This window comes from Acanthochromis polyacanthus, chromosome 5 (genome assembly GCF_021347895.1).
Source record: "Acanthochromis polyacanthus isolate Apoly-LR-REF ecotype Palm Island chromosome 5, KAUST_Apoly_ChrSc, whole genome shotgun sequence".
Classification (NCBI taxonomy): domain Eukaryota; kingdom Metazoa; phylum Chordata; class Actinopteri; family Pomacentridae; genus Acanthochromis; species Acanthochromis polyacanthus.
This window is the reverse complement of record NC_067117.1, coordinates 36,743,154-36,755,208: the sequence shown is the minus strand read 5'-3', so window position 1 is coordinate 36,755,208 and position 12,055 is coordinate 36,743,154. Positions and strand designations below refer to the sequence as shown.

General features: G+C 43.5%; 1 long non-coding RNA gene across 2 annotated transcripts; it reads left to right on the top strand.

Moving 5' to 3' along the window:
• The first annotated feature begins 210 nt into the window (after positions 1-210).
• LOC127534046 (uncharacterized) lies at positions 211-11,442 on the top strand. Of its 2 annotated transcripts, none has more exons than XR_007941975.1 (3): positions 211-803; positions 8,128-8,549; positions 11,201-11,442. It is a non-coding gene; the product is annotated as an uncharacterized LOC127534046 (long non-coding RNA). The 2 variants fall into 2 exon arrangements; XR_007941976.1 differs by lacking the exon at positions 8,128-8,549 and adding an exon at positions 5,477-5,898.
• Positions 11,443-12,055: the final 613 nt, after the last annotated feature.

Below are 12,055 nucleotides of genomic sequence, written 5' to 3'. Positions count from 1 at the left end.
TGCGAGGACCCGTCCATCGCTGCTTGCAGCTTTAATTATTATTATTATTTTTTTTTTTTTTCTCCCGTAAAGTAAATTGGCTTTTTGGCGGCCTTATCATACTCCAAAACGCGTGAAATTTGGCATGCACATCAGGACTGGCGAAAAATTTGATATTTTATGGGAGTTGCGCATGTGCGTGGCAAAATGGCTCTATAGCGCCACCTGCAAACTTGAAAAAGTAGTCATTAGGCCAACTGCCACAATGTTTCATGTACAGCTACAATATTTGGTGGGCATATGCAGAACATCTGGACACACCAAAAAGTCAATTACAGCCACGCCCTAAACCCAACAGGAAGTCGGCCATCTTCAATTTGCTGAAATTTTTCAAACTTAATCGCTCCTCGGGAAATGACTTGCCTTTTTGGCGGCCTTATCATGAACCAAAACGCGTGAAATTTGGCGTGCACATCAGGACTGGCGAAAAATTTGATATTTTATGGGAGTTGCGCATATGTGTGGAAAAATGGCTCTATAGCGCCACCTGCAAAATTGAAAAAGTGGTCATTAGGCCAACTTCCACAATGTTTTATTTACAGCTACAATATTTGGTGGGCATATGCACCACATCAGGACACACCAAAAAGTCAATCACAGCCACACCCTAAACCCAACAGGAAGTCGGCCATCTTGAATTTGCTGTACATTTGTCAAAATTTATAGCTCCTAGTGGATAAGTCTGAGAGAACTGAAATTTGGCCAGTACATTCACCAGACCTTTCTGATGAAAAGTTATCAAAAACTCAACCAGAAGCCAAAAGGTGTGGCCATGGCGGAGCCTCAAACAACTGATCCTTCGCCATGAAACAGGAATTGGTGTCTAATTCTTCTCAACATGCTCCAATCTGCCTGAAACTTTACATGTATGATGACAGTCCTGTCCTGATGTCATCCACATAGGGATATTCATTGACAGTCATAGCGCCACCTTGTGGTTTCAGGAAATAGACATATTTTACACTTTCATGCCCTATTGTTACCCGGTTGATCATATTCACTTCAAATGCAGTGACAACAGCCTAAACACATTGATGATGCATCCCAGTGAAAATGGTGACTTGTCATCAAAGGGCGTGTCTGTGGCGGCCAAACCAATTTCGATGTTTCGCCATGAAAATTTAACGATTCATATCTCAGCTGAACAACATCCTATCTGCCTCAGACTTCACATGCCAGATACCAGGTCCAGTCTGAACACATCCACACTCATAAATTTTGAAAAAGTCATAGCGCCACCTGTTGGTAATAGTAAGTTTAAGGCCTTATATTTTCAGGTACAATGGCCCCAAACTTGGTGATATCATGCTGGAAATTGGTCAGTCGAGTCTTCACCTCTTGACAATCACACACTGTGAAGGGTGTGACATTTCATGCAACGCTGTTGCCGTAGCAACCAAATATCGCCATGAAAAACAAAGCCCTTTCTGACAGGTTAGGAATACTCCAATGCTCACAAAAATTACCACACACATCACCATTGACCCAAGGAACAATACTGTATGCATCTCGGCACTGCACATGCTATAGCGCCCCCTACAGTATTTTTAACAAACAGCCCCCCCAGCACGTTTCACCTACATCCATGAAATTTGGGAGGCTTATAGAGCACATCAGGATGCACAAAAAAGCCTCTTGGAGCCATGTCCTAAACCCAACAGGAAGTCGGCCATCTTGGATTAATTGTGAGATTTTTGATGATTTTTCTCATTTTTGAGAGTTAATACCTCCTAGGGGATAATTCCAGGAGACCTGAAATTTTGTCAGTCCACACAGCAGGACTTGGTTTGGAAAAGTTATCAAAAGTTTAACCAGAAGCCAAATGGCGTGGCCATGGCAACCATTAGAGTTTTGATGCTTCGCCATGAAACAACAACTGCTGTATAACTCTCCTCTGCATGCTCCAATCTGCCTCAAACTTTCCATGTGTGATCACAATCCAATCCTGATCACATCTACAGGCCAACAGACACTCTCAGTTGCAGCGCCACCTGTTGGAGGGACAATAAATGCTGTATAACTGGCCTCTACATGATCAAATCAGCCTGAAACTTTTCATGAGTGATCAGAGTCCAGCCCTCATCACATCCACTGTTTGAAATACACTCTGAGTTACAGCGCCACCTGGTGGTGGATGGGCAGGAAATGCTGTATAACTAGTCTGAACATGCTCCAATCTGGCTGAAATTTTACGTGTGATTAAACTCTGGTCCAGATGTGATTCAGAGGCCGACACACACTCTCAGTCACAGTGCCACCTGGTGAACGTGCATGGATTCGCCGACCAGCGTGGATGCGAGGACCCGTCCATCGCTGCTTGCAGCTTTAATTATTATTATTATTTTTTTTTTTTTTTCTCCCGTAAAGTAAATTGGCTTTTTGGCGGCCTTATCATACTCCAAAACGCGTGAAATTTGGCATGCACATCAGGACTGGCGAAAAATTTGATATTTTATGGGAGTTGCGCATGTGCGTGGCAAAATGGCTCTATAGCGCCACCTACAAAGTTGAAAAAGTAGTCATTAGGCCAACTGCCACAATGTTTCATGTACAGCTACAATATTTGGTGGGCATATGCACAACATCAGGACACACCAAAAAGTCAATTACAGCCACGCCCTAAACCCAACAGGAAGTCGGCCATCTTCCATTTGCTGTAAATTTGTCAAAATTAATTTCTCCCGGCAAATGAATTGCCTTTTTGGGGGCCTTATCATGAACCAAAACGCGTGAAATTTGGCGTGCACATTAGGACTGGCGAAAAATTTGATATTTTATGGGAGTTGCGCATATGTGTGAAAAAATGGCTCTATAGCGCCACCTGCAAAATTGAAAAAGTGGTCATTAGGCCAACTTCCACAATGTTTTATTTACAGCTACAATATTTGGTGGGCATATGCACCACATCAGGACACACCAAAAAGTCAATCACAGCCACACCCTAAACCCAACAGGAAGTCGGCCATCTTGAATTTGCTGTACATTTGTCAAAATTTATAGCTCCTAGTGGATAAGTCTGAGAGAACTGAAATTTGGCCAGTACATGCACCAGACCTTTCTGATGAAAAGTTATCAAAAACTCAACCAGAAGCCAAAAGGTGTGGCCATGGCGGAGCCTCAAACAACTGATCCTTCGCCATGAAACAGGAATTGGTGTCTAATTCTTCTCAACATGCTCTAATCTGCCTGAAACTGTACATGTATGATGACAGTCCTGTCCTGATGTCATCCACATAGGGATATTCATTGACAGTCATAGCGCCACCTTGTGGTTTCAGGAAATAGACATCTTTTACACTTTCATGCCCTATTGTTACCCGGTTGATCATATTCACTTCAAATGCAGTGACAACAGCCTAAACACATTGATGATGCATCCCAGTGAAAATGGTGACTTGTCATCAAAGGGCGTGTCTGTGGCGGCCAAACCAATTTCGATGTTTCGCCATGAAAATTTAACGATTCATATCTCAGCTGAACAACATCCTATCTGCCTCAGACTTCACATGCTGGATACCAGGTCCAGTCTGAACACATCCACACTCATAAATTTTGAAAAAGTCATAGCGCCACCTGTTGGTAATAGTAAGTTTAAGGCCTTATATTTTCAGGTACAATGGCCCCAAACTTGGTGATATCATGCTGGAAATTGGTCAGTCGAGTCTTCACCTCTTGACAATCACACACTGTGAAGGGTGTGACATTTCATGCAACGCTGTTGCCGTAGCAACCAAATATCGCCATGAAAAACAAAGCCCTTTCTGACAGATTAGGAATACTCCAATGCTCACAAAAATTACCACACACATCACCATTGACCCAAGGAACAACACTGTATGCATCTCGGCACTGCACATGCTATAGCGCCCCCTACAGTATTTTTAACAAACAGCCCCCCCAGCACGTTTCACCTACATCCATGAAATTTGGGAGGCTTATAGAGCACATCAGGACGCACAAAAAAGCCTCTTGGAGCCATGTCCTAAACCCAACAGGAAGTCGGCCATCTTGGATTAATTGTGAGATTTTTGATGATTTTTCTCATTTTTGAGAGTTAATACCTCCTTGGGGATAATTCCAGGAGACCTGAAATTTTGTCAGTCCACACAGCAGGACTTGGTTTGGAAAAGTTATCAAAAGTTTAACCAGAAGCCAAATGGTGTGGCCATGGCGACCATTAGAGTTTTGATGCTTCGCCATGAAACAACAACTGCTGTATAACTCTCCTCTGCATGCTCCAATCTGCCTCAAACTTTCCATGTGTGATCACAATCCAATCCTGATCACATCTACAGGCCAACAGACACTCTCAGTTGCAGCGCCACCTGTTGGAGGGACAGTAAATGCTGTATAACTGGCCTCTACATCATCAAATCAGCCTGAAACTTTTCATGAGTGATCAGAGTCCAGCCCTCATCACATCCACTGTTTGAAATACACTCTGAGTTACAGCGCCACCTGGTGGTGGATGGGCAGGAAATGCTGTATAACTAGTCTGAACATGCTCCAATCTGGCTGAAATTTTACGTGTGATTAAACTCTGGTCCAGATGTGATTCAGAGGCCAGCACACACTCTCAGTCACAGTGCCACCTGGTGGACGTGCATGGATTCGCCGACCAGCGTGGATGCGAGGACCCGTCCATCGCTGCTTGCAGCTTTAATTATTATTATTATTATTATTTTTTTTTTTTTCTCCCGTAAAGTAAATTGGCTTTTTGGCGGCCTTATCATACTCCAAAACGCGTGAAATTTGGCATGCACATCAGGACTGGCGAAAAATTTGATATTTTATGGGAGTTGCGCATGTGCGTGGCAAAATGGCTCTATAGCGCCACCTGCAAAGTTGAAAAAGTAGTCATTAGGCCAACTGCCACAATGTTTCATGTACAGCTACAATATTTGGTGGGCATATGCAGAACATCCGGACACACCAAAAAGTCAATTACAGCCATGCCCTAAACCCAACAGGAAGTCGGCCATCTTCCATTTGCTGTAAATTTTTCAAACTTAATCGCTCCTCGGGAAATGAATTGCCTTTTTGGCGGCCTTATCATATTCCAAAACGCGTGAAATTTGGCGTGCACATCAGGACTGGCGAAAAATTTGATATTTTATGGGAGTTGCGCATATGTGTGGAAAAATGGCTCTATAGCGCCACCTGCAAAATTGAAAAAGTGGTCATTAGGCCAACTTCCACAATGTTTTATTTACAGCTACAATATTTGGTGGGCATATGCACCACATCAGGACACACCAAAAAGTCAATCACAGCCACACCCTAAACCCAACAGGAAGTCGGCCATCTTGAATTTGCTGTACATTTGTCAAAATTTATAGCTCCTAGTGGATAAGTCTGAGAGAACTGAAATTTGGCCAGTACATGCACCAGACCTTTCTGATGAAAAGTTATCAAAAACTCAACCAGAAGCCAAAAGGTGTGGCCATGGCGGAGCCTCAAACAACTGATCCTTCGCCATGAAACAGGAAGTGGTGTCTAATTCTTCTCAACATGCTCTAATCTGCCTGAAACTTTACATGTATGATGACAGTCCTGTCCTGATGTCATCCACATAGGGATATTCATTGACAGTCATAGCGCCACCTTGTGGTTTCAGGAAATAGACATCTTTTACACTTTCATGCCCTATTGTTACCCGGTTGATCATATTCACTTCAAATGCAGTGACAACAGCCTAAACACATTGATGATGCATCCCAGTGAAAATGGTGACTTGTCATCAAAGGGCGTGTCTGTGGCGGCCAAACCAATTTCGATGTTTCGCCATGAAAATTTAACGATTCATATCTCAGCTGAACAACATCCTATCTGCCTCAGACTTCACATGCTGGATACCAGGTCCAGTCTGAACACATCCACACTCATAAATTTTGAAAAAGTCATAGCGCCACCTGTTGGTAATAGTAAGTTTAAGGCCTTATATTTTCAGGTACAATGGCCCCAAACGTGGTGATATCATGCTGGAAATTGGTCAGTCGAGTCTTCACCTCTTGACAATCCCACATTGTCAAGGGTGTGACATTTCATGCAATGCTGTTGCCGTAGCAACCAAATATCGCCATGAAAAACAAAGTGCTATTTGACAGGTTAGAAATACTCCAATGCTCACAAAAATTACCACACACATCACCATTGACCCAAGGAACGACACCGTACGCATCTCGGCACTGCACATGCTATAGCGCCCCCTACAGTATTTTTAACAAACAGCCCCCCCAGCACGTTTCACCTACATCCATGAAGTTTGGGAGGCTTATAGAGCACATCAGGACGCACAAAAAAGCCTCTTGGAGCCATGTCCTAAACCCAACAGGAAGTCGGCCATCTTGGATTAATTGTGAGATTTTTGATGATTTTTCTCATTTTTGAGAGTTAATACCTCCTAGGGGATAATTCCAGGAGACCTGAAATTTTGTCAGTCCACACAGCAGGACTTGGTGATGAAAAGTTATCAAAAGTTTAACCAGAAGCCAAATGGCGTGGCCATGGCGACCATCAGCGTTTTGATGCTTCGCCATGAAACATCAACTGCTGTATAACTCTCCTCTGCATGCTCCAATCTGCCTCAAACTTTCCATGTGTGATCACAATCCAATCCTGATCACATCTACAGGCCAACAGACACTCTCAGTCGCGGCGCCACCTGTTGGAGGGACAGTAAATACTGTATAACTGGCCTCTACATCATCAAATCAGCCTGAAACTTTTCATGAGTGATCAGAGTACAACCCTCATCACATCCACTGTGTGAAATACACTCTGAGTTACAGCGCCACCTGGTGGATAGACAGGAAATGCTCTATAACTGCTCTGAACATGCTACAGTCTGGCTGAAATTTTACATGTATGATTGGACTCTGGTCCAGATGCGATTCAGAGGCCGACATACACTCTCAGTCACAGCGCCACCTGGTGGACGTGCGTGGATTCACCGACCAGCGTGGATGCGAGGACCCGTCCATCGCTACTTGCAGCTTTAATTATTATTATTATTTTTTTTTTTCTCCCGTAAAGTAAATTGCCTTTTTGGCGGCCTTATCATACTCCAAAACGCGTGAAATTTGGCATGCACATCAGGACTGGCGAAAAATTTGATATTTTATGGGAGTTGCGCATGTGCGTCGCAAAATGGCTCTATAGCGCCACCTGCAAAGTTGAAAAAGTAGTCATTAGGCCAACTGCCACAATGTTTCATGTACAGCTACAATATTTGGTGGGCATATGCAGAACATCCGGACACACCAAAAAGTCAATTACAGCCACGCCCTAAACCCAACAGGAAGTCGGCCATCTTCAATTTGCTGTAAATTTTTCAAACTTAATCGCTCCTCGGCAAATGAATTGCCTTTTTGGCGGCCTTATCATATTCCAAAACGCGTGAAATTTGGCGTGCACATCAGGACTGGCGAAAAATTTGATATTTTATGGGAGTTGCGCATGTGTGTGGCAAAATGGCTCTATAGCGCCACCTGCAAAATTGAAAAGTGGTCATTAGGCTAACTTCCACAATGTTTCATTTACAGCTACAATATTTGGTGGGCATATGCACCACATCAGGACACACCAAAAAGTCAATGACAGCCACGCCCTAAACCCAACAGGAAGTCGGCCATCTTCCATTTGCTGTAAATTTGTCAAAATTAATTTCTCCCGGCAAATGAATTGCCTTTTTGGGGGCCTTATCATGAACCAAAACGCGTGAAATTTGGCGTGCACATCAGGACTGGCGAAAAATTTGATATTTTATGGGAGTTGCGCATATGTGTGGAAAAATGGCTCTATCGCGCCACCTGCAAAATTGAAAAAGTGGTCATTAGGCCAACTTCCACAATGTTTTATTTACAGCTACAATATTTGGTGGGCATATGCACCACATCAGGACACACCAAAAAGTCAATCACAGCCACACCCTAAACCCAACAGGAAGTCGGCCATCTTGAATTTGCTGTACATTTGTCAAAATTTATAGCTCCTAGTGGATAAGTCTGAGAGAACTGAAATTTGGCCAGTACATGCACCAGACCTTTCTGATGAAAAGTTATCAAAAACTCAACCAGAAGCCAAAAGGTGTGGCCATGGCGGAGCCTCAAACAACTGATCCTTCGCCATGAAACAGGAAGTGGTGTCTAATTCTTCTCAACATGCTCTAATCTGCCTGAAACTTTACATGTATGATGACAGTCCTGTCCTGATGTCATCCACATAGGGATATTCATTGACAGTCATAGCGCCACCTTGTGGTTTCAGGAAATAGACATCTTTTACACTTTCATGCCCTATTGTTACCCGGTTGATCATATTCACTTCAAATGCAGTGACAACAGCCTAAACACATTGATGATGCATCCCAGTGAAAATGGTGACTTGTCATCAAAGGGCGTGTCTGTGGCGGCCAAACCAATTTCGATGTTTCGCCATGAAAATTTAACGATTCATATCTCAGCTGAACAACATCCTATCTGCCTCAGACTTCACATGCTGGATACCAGGTCCAGTCTGAACACATCCACACTCATAAATTTTGAAAAAGTCATAGCGCCACCTGTTGGTAATAGTAAGTTTAAGGCCTTATATTTTCAGGTACAATGGCCCCAAACGTGGTGATATCATGCTGGAAATTGGTCAGTCGAGTCTTCACCTCTTGACAATCCCACATTGTCAAGGGTGTGACATTTCATGCAATGCTGTTGCCGTAGCAACCAAATATCGCCATGAAAAACAAAGTGCTATTTGACAGGTTAGAAATACTCCAATGCTCACAAAAATTACCACACACATCACCATTGACCCAAGGAACGACACCGTACGCATCTCGGCACTGCACATGCTATAGCGCCCCCTACAGTATTTTTAACAAACAGCCCCCCCAGCACGTTTCACCTACATCCATGAAGTTTGGGAGGCTTATAGAGCACATCAGGACGCACAAAAAAGCCTCTTGGAGCCATGTCCTAAACCCAACAGGAAGTCGGCCATCTTGGATTAATTGTGAGATTTTTGATGATTTTTCTCATTTTTGAGAGTTAATACCTCCTAGGGGATAATTCCAGGAGACCTGAAATTTTGTCAGTCCACACAGCAGGACTTGGTGATGAAAAGTTATCAAAAGTTTAACCAGAAGCCAAATGGCGTGGCCATGGCGACCATCAGCGTTTTGATGCTTCGCCATGAAACATCAACTGCTGTATAACTCTCCTCTGCATGCTCCAATCTGCCTCAAACTTTCCATGTGTGATCACAATCCAATCCTGATCACATCTACAGGCCAACAGACACTCTCAGTCGCGGCGCCACCTGTTGGAGGGACAGTAAATACTGTATAACTGGCCTCTACATCATCAAATCAGCCTGAAACTTTTCATGAGTGATCAGAGTCCAACCCTCATCACATCCACTGTGTGAAATACACTCTGAGTTACAGCGCCACCTGGTGGATAGACAGGAAATGCTCTATAACTGCTCTGAACATGCTACAGTCTGGCTGAAATTTTACATGTATGATTGGACTCTGGTCCAGATGCGATTCAGAGGCCGACATACACTCTCAGTCACAGCGCCACCTGGTGGACGTGCGTGGATTCACCGACCAGCGTGGATGCGAGGACCCGTCCATCGCTACTTGCAGCTTTAATTATTATTATTTTTTTTTTTTTTCTCCCGTAAAGTAAATTGCCTTTTTGGCGGCCTTATCATACTCCAAAACGCGTGAAATTTGGCATGCACATCAGGACTGGCGAAAAATTTGATATTTTATGGGAGTTGCGCATGTGCGTCGCAAAATGGCTCTATAGCGCCACCTGCAAAGTTGAAAAAGTAGTCATTAGGCCAACTGCCACAATGTTTCATGTACAGCTACAATATTTGGTGGGCATATGCAGAACATCCGGACACACCAAAAAGTCAATTACAGCCACGCCCTAAACCCAACAGGAAGTCGGCCATCTTCAATTTGCTGTAAATTTTTCAAACTTAATCGCTCCTCGGCAAATGAATTGCCTTTTTGGCGGCCTTATCATATTCCAAAACGCGTGAAATTTGGCGTGCACATCAGGACTGGCGAAAAATTTGATATTTTATGGGAGTTGCTTATGTGTGTGGCAAAATGGCTCTATAGCGCCACCTGCAAAATTGAAAAGTGGTCATTAGGCTAACTTCCACAATGTTTCATTTACAGCTACAATATTTGGTGGGCATATGCACCACATCAGGACACACCAAAAAGTCAATGACAGCCACGCCCTAAACCCAACAGGAAGTCGGCCATCTTCCATTTGCTGTAAATTTGTCAAAATTAATTTCTCCCGGCAAATGAATTGCCTTTTTGGGGGCCTTATCATGAACCAAAACGCGTGAAATTTGGCGTGCACATCAGGACTGGCGAAAAATTTGATATTTTATGGGAGTTGCGCATATGTGTGGAAAAATGGCTCTATCGCGCCACCTGCAAAATTGAAAAAGTGGTCATTAGGCCAACTTCCACAATGTTTTATTTACAGCTACAATATTTGGTGGGCATATGCACCACATCAGGACACACCAAAAAGTCAATCACAGCCACACCCTAAACCCAACAGGAAGTCGGCCATCTTGAATTTGCTGTACATTTGTCAAAATTTATAGCTCCTAGTGGATAAGTCTGAGAGAACTGAAATTTGGCCAGTACATGCACCAGACCTTTCTGATGAAAAGTTATCAAAAACTCAACCAGAAGCCAAAAGGTGTGGCCATGGCGGAGCCTCAAACAACTGATCCTTCGCCATGAAACAGGAATTGGTGTCTAATTCTTCTCAACATGTTCCAATCTGCCTGAAACTTTACATGTATGATGACAGTCCTGTCCTGATGTCATCCACATAGGGATATTCATTGACAGTCATAGCGCCACCTTGTGGTTTCAGGAAATAGACATCTTTTACACTTTCATGCCCTATTGTTACCCGGTTGATCATATTCACTTCAAATGCAGTGACAACAGCCTAAACACATTGATGATGCATCCCAGTGAAAATGGTGACTTGTCATCAAAGGGCGTGTCTGTGGCGGCCAAACCAATTTCGATGTTTCGCCATGAAAATTTAACGATTCATATCTCAGCTGAACAACATCCTATCTGCCTCAGACTTCACATGCCAGATACCAGGTCCAGTCTGAACACATCCACACTCATAAATTCTGAAAAAGTCATAGCGCCACCTGTTGGTAATAGTAAGTTTAAGGCCTTATATTTTCAGGTACAATGGCCCCAAACTTGGTGATATCATGCTGGAAATTGGTCAGTCGAGTCTTCACCTCTTGACAATCACACACTGTGAAGGGTGTGACATTTCATGCAACGCTGTTGCCGTAGCAACCAAATATCGCCATGAAAAACAAAGCCCTTTCTGACAGGTTAGGAATACTCCAATGCTCACAAAAATTACCACACACATCACCATTGACCCAAGGAACAACACTGTATGCATCTCGGCACTGCACATGCTATAGCGCCCCCTACAGTATTTTTAACAAACAGCCCCCCCAGCACGTTTCACCTACATCCATGAAATTTGGGAGGCTTATAGAGCACATCAGGACGCACAAAAAAGCCTCTTGGAGCCATGTCCTAAACCCAACAGGAAGTCGGCCATCTTGGATTAATTGTGAGATTTTTGATGATTTTTCTCATTTTTGAGAGTTAATACCTCCTGGGGGATAATTCCAGGAGACCTGAAATTTTGTCAGTCCACACAGCAGGACTTGGTTTGGAAAAGTTATCAAAACAGACACTCTCAGTTGCAGCGCCACCTGTTGGAGGGACAATAAATGCTGTGTAACTGGCCTCTACATGATCAAATCAGCCTGAAACTTTTCATGAGTGATCAGAGTCCAGCCCTCATCACATCCACTGTTTGAAATACACTCTGAGTTACAGCGCCACCTGGTGGTGGATGGGCAGGAAATGCTGTATAACTAGTCTGAACATGCTCCAATCTGGCTGAAATTTTACGTGTGATTA